Here is an 11403-nt window from a genome sequence, read left to right as displayed (position 1 = left end):
GGTACCAAAGTTAGATCCACTGAAGAACCATAAGCAGATTGCAATTTCAGAGCTGCAAAATCTGAAGGAAGAAGGAACTGTCACATGGAGTGGAACTCAGCACCAATAAGCATGTGAGACCAGGATGACACACTTTATTCTCCAGTGTCCCAAAGACAAATGACAAGATGGTACAGATGATAGCACCATGTCAACACACACTAACTTCTCCGTCAACAAATCCCTGAGAACTGATCGTGTCACCTATGGTGATGGCATTATGCTCTTTTAAAACTAGACTGATCCCTACTGAATCTTTCCTAGACTATTTCTGATCTTGTTCCCTACAAATAAATGAGGAAGTATCAATAATTGAGACTTGTGATCAAATAGTGGCTCCTGAGAGGATTTTTTTTTTACAGTCTCCTGGCCACATCCCAATACAGTGGTACTTATGAGGATGTTGGAGCTCAAAAAATGGATACTATTTATATACAACAGCCAACTATCATTGCCTTATTAACACATTCAAAAAAAATCCCACTGTGATTCGCTGGACTGGACTTTGACACCCTGCCCTGTGCTGTGCTGCTGAACTTTTCCTTTGTGCACTTGAACAAGATGATTCCCTAGGATGGACCAGAGGATCTTGGTTCTTCCTGATGTTCCTTTGGGGGGACTCTGGGGGCTTGAGTATTCCCATTCACCACCTTCCACATGAGCCAACGCTATGCCCTTTCTTCACAGCTCCGTCTCCATCTTTCAGAAATGAGATATAGCAGGGCTAATGGTGTGGATGAAATCCTGTCAGGAAACTACTCCATCACCTATGTGACTAACTTGGCCAACCTTCAATGATGATTAAATTAACTTGCCACTTCATAGTGTGAGATTTTTAAAGCAAATTCAATAAACTATCTTTAGATCTTTTGAAATTCTTTCTGCTATGATTCAAATGCTCCAGCTAAAATGAAATTCTTTTTAGTCTTAAATTCAATTTTCATTGGGTGGACTTTTTAATTTTATCGAGACTTTAGCCACCCCAAAATCCTATTCCAGAGGAAGCATTCCTAAGGTGAAATCCAGGATTCTGTCCTATGGTTTCGATCTGAAAATGTCCCCCTAAATGCCTTGTGTCAAAAGTTTGATACCCAGGGCAGCAGTGTTCATGGGTGGGGGGTCTTTAGGAGGTGATTGCATCAAGAAGGTTCTGACGTCATCAATGGATTGATCCATTTAGGGGTTCATAACTTCATTAGATATTTAAAGTGGGATATTTTGTGAGTATACTGGTCCTGGGTCTTGAAATCAGGGCTTAGGTTCTGTCCTCTAAGCTTTTGTGCTCAAGGATAGCTACTCTACCACTTGAGCCACAGCTCCAACTCTGGCTTTCTTGGAGATAAGTGTTTATGGACTTTCCAGCCTGTGCTGGCTTCCCACTGTGATTGTCAGATCGCAGCCTCCTGAGTAGCTAAGATTGCAGGTGTGAGCCACTGGCACCCAGCTAGTGATGGGAATTTTAAGGATGTGGATACTAGTTGGAAGAAGTAGAGAAATGGAGGCCTATTCTTGAAAGCTATGTTTATCCCTCCTCTCTCCAACCTCCTGCCTTCCTGGAGTTGGGTATTTCTATTCTTCCAGCTATGCCTGGATATGTCATTCTGCCTCACTATAGATCCACAGTATTAGAAACAAGCAACCATGGACTGGAGCTGAGATAATATAAATATTCCTTCGAAAATTGATTATGTCAGGTATTATGCCACTGCAACAGGTAGCTAACACAGGTCTGACAGAAACTCTTTGAATGCCAACATGAGTCCACAAATTGAAAATTCTATACCAGACCTCATGTGATGGGTCACATCCTAGCACCCACCACTTTGAGCCATAGCTCTACTTCCAGTTTTTAGGTGGTTAATTAGAGATAAGAGTCTCACAGACTTTCCTTCCTGGGCTGGCTTTGAACCATGATCCTCAGATCTTGGCCTCCTAAGTAGCTATAATTACAGGTTGAGCCACCAGCACTCAGTGGTGAGAAGTATGTATTTTGCTTTTATATTGGCTCAAGTTTAAGGAAGGAAATCATACACTTTCCAGCCTTATTCCCAACTATGTCCTTGCTGTCTCAACTTCATTTTATTTTTCTCATAGAAGTTATCACCTTTTACTTCTCTACATTCCTTTTTTTTTTTTTTTGGTGGCGGGGGGGGGGGTGAGATGGTGGTCCTGGGACTTGAACTCAAAGCCTTGACACTGTCTGAGCTTTTTTTTTGCTTAAAGTCAGCATTCTATTCCTGCTTTTTTGGTGGTTAATTGGAGGTAAGAGTCTCACAGCCTTTACTGCCCAGGCTGGCTTCCAGTCACAATCCTCAGATTTCAGTCTCCTTAGTAACTAGGCTTACAGGCGTGAGCCACCAGTACCCAGCCTACTTCACTATATTCTTTAGTTATTTATTTAATGGTCCATCTATGTCAACACATGTATATTTCATAGAGAGACACAAATTTCATATGTAGTGTGATTTCCATCTTTTTAATTTATTACAGCATCCATAGCACATAGGATAAGTAATACTTGCCATAGGAGAAATGCAAAATAAATTTGTGTTGAAAAGAGCCATGGTAAGCAGCTAGAAATGAGAAACCAGGGTACAAAATTGGTGCAAGTTCTAGTAGGTTCACTAGAAGATTCTTTTTACTGTAGCAAGAACCCAAGGAGTTGAAGAGTTGGGGGGGGAGGAGAAATTCTAAAATCTCTTTCATACCCTGTTGTTTTAGAATTTCTCTACCTCTACAAAAGAATGACATCAGTACTTAGCTCTGCCAGTACTTATCTTTTCTGTAGGAACAGTCAATCCCCTGCTTAAATTTCTTTTTTTTTTTTTAATTTCTATCCACTGGCAACATCCTCACCACATAGGACTCATTACATGTGGAATCACCGGACTCTCAGAGGAGCCATTAGCAATTGTGGGAAAATGAGCTTTCTGGAAACTACAGACAATGGCATGTGAGGCCAACACTATGGGAGACCAACAGAGACAAAAAGATTCAAGTGGTTCAGTACTCATGAGCTGCTATTTGAACAACTGGTTGATGATTAAATTCAGACAATTCAGAAATGCCAAGCATGAAGAATTTGGTTAAAAACCATGATGCTAAACTATGTGAGAATCAAATTTGCATTTCACAATGTGACTGAGATAAATCTGAATAATGGAAAACTGAGAGTACAACTAAATACATTCACACACACACACACACACACACACACACACGTATATTAATCAGGATGAGAGAGAGATTACTAACGTTCTCCTCTTCCCAAAGTCTCCTCTGTCAAAAGAAAGATTCAAGTCCAAACTTCATGTTAGTTATTTATTTAGTTACTTTTGTGTCAGTCCTGGGACTTGAACTCAAGGCCTCGGTACTGTCCCTGAATTTATTTTGCTAGCACTCTACCATCTGAGCCACAGCTCCATTCCTGGCTTTTTAAATAGTAGTTTATTGGCAATAAGAGTCTCACAAACTTTCCTATCCAAGTTGGCTTTGAATAATGATGCTCAGATCTCAGCCTCCTGAGTAGCCAGGATTATAGGCATTAGCCATTAACACTTGGCTTAGAACTTTTTATGTGTTTATTTTTATTATTATCTTTAATAGTTGTACAAAAGGATTCCAATTCAACTTGTTAGCTTCTGACATCATTCTCTCCCATCTCTCTCAACCTCACCCATCCTCTCAGATGACCTAGATCCATGTTCAGACTTATTCATTTGGGTTCCGAATTATAAATTAGAACTTTTTTGTTTTTTGCTAGTCCTGGGGCTTGAACTCAGGGCCTGGGCATTGTCCCTAAGCTGCTTTTTGCTCAAGGCTAGCACTCTACCACTTGAGTCACAGCGCCACTTCTGGTTTATAGCACAGATATCGCACATCAGCAGCATCAGTGACATCGGCAAGCACAAAGACGTCTTGTTACAGAATCACAAGACAAGTGAGGTCCTGATGCATACCCATGATTTGTGTCACTGTAGCTTTCTCTCTGTCCTCAGAGTGACAGAGAATATGTTCAGCAAAGCCCATGTCAAATGCATCATTGAGCCCCTCCAACCTACTCTTGGCAGTACACTGGGCAGAAGCTCCAGACCAGTAATCTGTTGTATATATTTTTAAATATATTTTCTAGAGAGAGAAAGAGGGAGACTAATATATGTATTGAAATTCAAGTGATTCCATTCCACTTCTGAAACAAGTGACTGTTCAATGCAGTCAAACAATCTACAATGATGTTAACATTTCTAGAATGATATTCATCTGATTCAGTCAGCTCTCCCAGCTCTTGGTCTCCTGAATGATGTGCATTGTACAAACATTCTTTCCTTTTTTTTTTTTCCTTTGTGCTGATACTGGGGCTTGAACTCAAGATCTATCTAACTCAAGGCGCTATCTCTTAGCTTTTTCTGCTCAAGGATGATCTTCTACTTCAGCCATGACTCCATTTCTGGCTTTTTGGTGTTAAAATGGAGGTAAGCATCTCATGGATATTCCTGCCAGAACTGGCTTTGAATCATGATTCTCAGATCTCAGCCACTTTAGTAGTTAGGGTTACAGGCATGAGCCAATTTCCTCTGGCCACATGCCTTATTTCTAAAGCCATTCAATTCTATTTGAGCAGTGGGAATAAATTTATTAATAAAATATATATTTAATGCTTAAGTTTTTCAACTTCACAGCACCATTTTCAGAACTAATGCTACCTTGTAAACCAACACAGACTCATTCGGAATCCATCTTGTTCCTATTTCCCCATAATTCAGCATAAAAGTGCACATTGCCTTTGTCCCAATCAATAATATTCAAAATGTTGTCTGGCATAGTAGAGAGGGCAAAAGCTTTGGGCCTCAGAAGACATGAATATGTATCTAACTGCTCTCTTCCTTCCTTTCTCCCTCTCTCCCTTTGTGGTGTTTTATCTAACTCTAATGGTGATTGCAGGCCAACCCCTGAGGTACACCCGCTGTAGCTCACACCTACTGACCCACTTCTCCCACCCCTGCCTCCCCCCACCCAGCCTCCCAGCCTCAGGTAACCATCGCTATCCTCAGCTTCTCTGAGATCAGCCTGAGTGAGATCACGAAATAGTCATCTTGGTCTTCTGTCATCTGTGCCTGGTCATCTGTGGTCATCTGTGCCTGGCTTCTTTCACTTACTGAGTTGATCCTGGGCCTCACTCTGCTCCGCTCTTTCCTAGGAAGCTCCTTTCCACAGCGCATCCCTTTTGCCTAGTCACCTCCTATTAATGGTTCAGGCTCCAGTTTAAATCTAGGATCCCATATAAAGTCTAAATTTGGATGCTGTTATTCTCTTTAGAAGACACAGTTTGTGTCCCACATTGCACTTACGTGTATTCGAGTGGCTGCTCATGTCTGCCTGCCTCCCCTACTGAGTCACAAGAACGGAGACCCAGACTATTTCATCCTTCATTAAACCCCCAGCACCTGGCGCTAGGCCTGATTCATTGGATGTCCTCAAAAATTTTGTGTGAAGTTGGGTACAGTGTCTCAAGTGCCTTTAATACCAACTACCTGGGAAGTAGTAATCAAGAGGATCTCAGTTCAAGTTCAGCCCAAGTGAAAAGTTAACAAGACCTATCATCAATCACCTAAAGAAACAGGTATGGTGGTACATGCTTGTCATCTCAGGCTTTTCTCGGCATAAAAGTGAGGCCTCCTTTGAAATACAAAGGGATGGGCATGGATGAAGAGGTAGAGCACCTGCCTAGCAAATACAAGAGCCTGAATTCAAGTCCTAGTACTGACAAAACAACAACTGTAAACACCTTGTGAGTAAACAAACTGCAAGCTGTGAGTACAGAAGTCCAGAGCTCAGAAGCAGCTGACATGAGAATCAGAGCAAGGAATTCTGGGGCAGGAAAGGGCAGGGTTAGTGCTAGCAGTGGACCACAGGAGGGGTTGAGGAAAGACAAAGTTGGATGGAGCAGGAGGAGCAGGAAGCAGGAGAAGTATCCTGGCAGAAGAGGACTGGGCTGCAGAGAGGAATCCAAGCCCCAGGGAGGAACTGGAACCTTGCTAGCCAAGTCTCCACACACAGGGGCCATCTGTCCTTTAGCATGGTATTAACAAAAGCCCCAGGACCTCCATCCCAGTGCCATGAAATTCCCAGCACCTTTCCTTCCACATCCCTCATGTTTCTTGTGGAAAGAATGCTTCTCTTGAGTTGGACTCTGGTGGCTCATGCCTGTAATCCTAGCTACTCAGGAGACTGAGATATGAGGATAACAGTTTGAAGCCAACCTGGGCAGGAAAGTCCTAGAGACTCCTATCTCCAATAAACTACTCAGAAAAAGCCAGCAGCAGTGATGTGACTCCAGTGGTAGAGCACTAGTCTGGAGAAAAAGAACCTCAGGGACAGTGCCCAGGCCCTGTGTTCAAGCCCCAGGAACCTCCCCCCCCCCCACACACACACACAAAGCAAGCAAACAAACAATCAAAAACCTTCTGTCATCTTGATTCAGTGGATTCCCATCTCTCTGGAACCTCATGATCAGATCTTGGCTTCGTGCTTCATCATACAACAGTGTTTACATAGAGAATACAACACCATCTCCCCCATCTCTCTCCCCCATCTCTGGGCACACAGCGATTTTTGTTTTTATTTTTATTAATCTTTTTCCGACTCAGGGCCTGAGCACTTTTCCCTGAGCTTTTGTGCTCAAGGTTAAATGCTCTACCACTTTGAGTCACAATGCTGTTTCTGGTGTTTTAATGGTTAATTGGAGATGAGTCTCACAGACTTCCCTGCCCTGGCTGGCCTTGAACTGTGATCCTCAGATCTTAGCCTTCTGAGTAGCTAGGATTCCAGGCATGAGCCACAAGTGCCCAGACTCAGGTTATTTTTGATAGCACGGTTTTGATTAGAGTTTGGGAGTGGAATGTATATATAATTACTAAAGCCATATCTTTATCAAATGACTTTAAAATAGAGGTACACAAGACATATCTCCTAAGGGTCCACAAGCAGCTATTTGCAGCCCTGGGAACATCTCCACGGGCTTCTCTTCCCAAAAGGCACTTCTCATGACACTCAGTGCTACTTTGAGTGCAATTATAAAGAAATATCAATTACATCATCGATAGTAAATGTCATCTATTATCAGGCATAGAAGTAGGGAATCACCACTGTTCCTACTTGCAAAGTATGAAACTGAGATGGGCACAAGCTGGCCAGAGAGTTTGGTAGAGCATTCCCAGAAAACATGTGGTGGAGGCAGGATTCAGACAAGCTAACTGGGGTCTCTGCATACCCCTCCCCTATCCAACTACAATGGAAACTCTTACATCCTGTATTTGAAACTTTCCAGTTCCCATAATACAAACTCCTCCTTTTTTTGTGTGTGCTAGTCTTAGGGCTTGAACTCAGGGCCTGGGCACTGTCCTTGAGCTTTTGTGCTCAAGGCTAGTGCTCAACTACTTAAGTCGTAGTACTTCCTCTCCCTTTTTGCTAATTAGAACAAGAGTCTTAATGATTTTTCTGCAAGGATGGATTTGAGTCACAACCCTCAAGTCTCAGCTTCTTGAGTAGCTAGGATTACAGTCATGAGCTACCCATGCCTGGCTTTTCTCTTCTCCTTTTTTCCTTCTTTTATTGCTTAGTTATTCCTCTTCCTTAGCGTGTCCCAGCCTAACAGTCTGGGTTTATGAACAAGGTCACTGATCTTTGAACAAGGTCACTGATCTTTGTCTGAAATCTTTCACTGTTCTTTCTGTCTCTCACACTCTGTGCCTGTCTCTCTATCTCTGTCTCTCTGTCTCTGTCTCTCTCTGCATTTCTCTCTCTGTCTCTCTCTGTCTCTGTCTCTGTCTCTGTCTCTCTCTGTCTCTCTCTCTCCCACCTCTGTGTGCAACATAGGCTCTTTTCCCAGGCTCCCTGTATCTCCTCTGAAGTCCTGAGCAAGCTAACAGCTAATGAAATGCCAAGGAAGCATGAAGGGAAAATTGTGATCTTCCACTCATGATTACACTCAGACTGTCACTCATTTCAATCGGATTGTACAATTTGACTCACAACCATCCCACCACTGATTTCCATCTGAATGTGTGCCATCCCCTTGTGTGTGTTACATAAAAGCACTTCTAAACCAGGCATGGTGGCTCATGCCTGTAATCTAAGATACTTAGGAGGCTACTTAGGAGGCTGAGATCTGAGGGTAGAGATTTGAGCAAACCCCGCCATGAATTAGCTCCAATTAACCACTGAAAAACCAGAAGTGGTGCTGTGGTTCAAATGGTAGAGCAAAAGAGCTCAGGGACAGCACCCAGACCCTGAGTTCAAGCCCCACAGCCAACAACAATAACAAAAAAATCATCAAAACCCTATGAATCTCTGTGGTTGACACCTTTCAATTATTTTGTGACAACATTTTTGTGGCTTTGATTACTTTTTAAACTCATCTTCCAGCCCCCTCCCCCTTTTTAAAGTGAAAGCACAAGGGTATTATTCACCCGACCAATTTCATCCAGACAGATAGGGTCAAGGCAGGAAACAAACAGCTCCATCCCCAGAGTCCTGATCTTTAAAAGCCAAGTTGTCTCTACCCTCTTTGGAACTAAACCTTGTGTCCAAGAATGACCTTCCTCTAATCCCTCTCTCTCTCTCTCTCTCTCTCTCTCACACACACACACACTCTCTCTCACACACACACACTCTCTCTCTCTCCCTCTCTCTCTCTCTCACACACACACACTCTCTCTCTCCCTCTCTATCTCTCACACTCTCTCTCTCTCTCTTCTCTCTGCCAGTAAGAATTTTTAGTGAGAGCCAGAATCAAGGGGAGAATGGAGAGGAAGACTTCAATGAGAACCCATGGCAGCACTGGAGAATCCTGAAAATCACAGCTTTCTGCGTATGATAGTACACAGCTATAATCCCAGCACTTGGAGTTTGAGGCTTCAGGATTATGAGTTCAAGGCCAGCACGTGTTACACTAAGAGACCTTGCCTCAAATGAAAATAAAAGAAGAAAATAATGGAGGGTGATTACTAAAGTTGTTGGGATTTTAGGTGATATTAGGAGCTATAGGACAGGAAGAATTAATGAAATCTTAGGGACGGAAATTGATGCTTTCCCAGGGGGTTAAAAGTTGGTCATTTCCCTTTGAAAAACAACCATTGTATATCTTTATTCAGTACTAGCATGTCCACATGCTGTTCCAAGGTGTCAAAATAAAACATGAGTGGAATCTGTGCACTGGGAGAAGACTCGGGAGTGGCAATCCCCTGACACACAGGAAGATGGACGCCTAATGCTTCAGAGCAGGGCTGCCTCCCGGGCACAAAGACTCATAGGAAACCCTCTCCAGGTGCCAGAGGAGCAGACCAGACCGAATGCAGAGGAAACCCGGGAACTGTATTACCATACTGAATCCTTTGGATACCTGCCATTAGGGTTCTACTCTGGACTTTTAGTTATATTTCTGTTGGAAGAGGTTCTACAGACTTTGTTGTTTCCTGGACCGTGCTAAGTGTTTGGGGGACCCTTTGTCCTAAAAACAAATAGCTAGTTCACCTCTGGGCAGCACTGAGTGCACCCCCAAGGACTGAGATATGAAGGGATAATGTGCAAGAATCTAACTAGACTCTGCAACTTGTTCTGTTTAACAATTTCCCTCTGCTAATGAGCCTGACATTATTGCTTCTCAGCACCTCCTGGCTTAATCACCATGATTGCCTCTGTGGTGCTCCTCCTCCGCTGCCTGCCACAGGAGGTCATAATTGGGACATTTCTGCCTCTCTGGTCATCCTCATGTTCTCTGAAGAGCATCCTCTGAATGTTCATTCTCTGGGTAAATGTTGATGGCAGGCCTCTTCCTTAATATTTATTTGTTGTTTAGTTGTTCTGTTTCTGCTGAGTACAGGGAGATTACTTGGCTTTGTCTTTCAGCCTGGTTAATCAACAGGGGTTGAACCTTCTTGCCAGTGGCTGTTGGAAAGCACTCTTACATCAGCTCTGACAGAACTGTGTGGTGTATGCCCAACATAGCCAGTAGGGGTCAGAGGGGCATTTCTCTCAGGGGCCAAGTATTGGTAGTTGCAAAGGGAAGTTCTGGAGGTATTGTCATAGGTTGATCATCAATAATGTCCCTAAATGTACCATACAAAAGAAATGTTGTGGGGCTAACCTGATGGGTTTGTTATGCATGGAGCTCTGCACACACTTGCAACAATATCAGCTAATATCTTGCCAAGGGCTATGGAATGGCAAAAAGTGTCCCTGCCCAAATAGAGACTGGGGAGCTGGGTGTGGTGGGTATAGCTTGGCATAGTGGCAGACACTTGGCTTGTTATCCCAACACTTGGGAGTATAGGGAGTTCCAGGCCAGCCTGAGCGATATGAGACCCTGACAAGCAAAACAAAACAAACATGCAAAGGGACGTGGATGTCTGATCCTTGGTGATGGAAGGTCCATCAGAGACCCCTCGGTAAGTGACAGAGCTCCCTCCCCAGCTTCCCCATGCAGCTGTGGAGGACCATCCAATGATCAAATGGTCCAGAAGCATCTTTGAAAACCTGCCATTCTGCACTGCTAAAGGAAGACACATTGAGGGTGGAAATGTTAACAATCACCCTGGAAGGCCAGCTTCAATCAGATGGTCAGAGGCAGTTTTCCATTCCTGCTTCCCAAACTGGAAATAGCAGCTGCCCAAACCCCAGCTTTATAGATGTAAGTTTTTAAAGAAGGGGGTGATGCTTGAGTTTTAATATCACTTATGCCACTATTCAAAGAAAAGCATTAAATAGCTAGTAGATTACACCTGTAATCCTAGCTACTCAGGAGGCTGATATTTGAGGACTGCAGTTTGAAGCCAGCCAAAGCAGAAAAGTCCGTGAGACTCTTATCTCCAATTAACCACCCCCAAAATCAGAAGTGGCGCTGTGGCTCAAAGTAGTAGAGTGCTATCCTTGAGCATAAGAGCTCAGGGACAGCACCCAGGTCCTGAGTTCAAGTCCCACATCTGACCCCCCCCCAAAAAAAAGCTAGTAGAGAGGAATTGTAAATGTTCCCAACACAAATTAAAAATAAATGTGTGAGGCCATGTCTGTACCAGTTACCTTGACCATTGCACATGTGTGCTGAGATGTTACACTGAAACCCGTAAGTATGGACAATTGCTCTGTATTAACTGAGATTTTAAATAAATAAGAATTCATGACAAAAGTTAAACATAGTGCTGGCTCTTGTTTGTTTATGAGTGACTCAGACGTATCCTTCCACCACCCCACCCCACAGCAGTTAGGAGACAAACAAGAAGTGAATCTTCTAGAAGGAAACTGTCTGGTTTTCAGCACCACAGCATCTTGCAGTTTAGAGACTTCAAATAACATGGTGTCATATAGACA

The sequence above is a fragment of the Perognathus longimembris genome, chromosome 18 (genome assembly GCF_023159225.1).
Source record: "Perognathus longimembris pacificus isolate PPM17 chromosome 18, ASM2315922v1, whole genome shotgun sequence".
NCBI lineage: Eukaryota > Metazoa > Chordata > Mammalia > Rodentia > Heteromyidae > Perognathus > Perognathus longimembris.
This window is presented reverse-complemented; position numbering follows the sequence as displayed.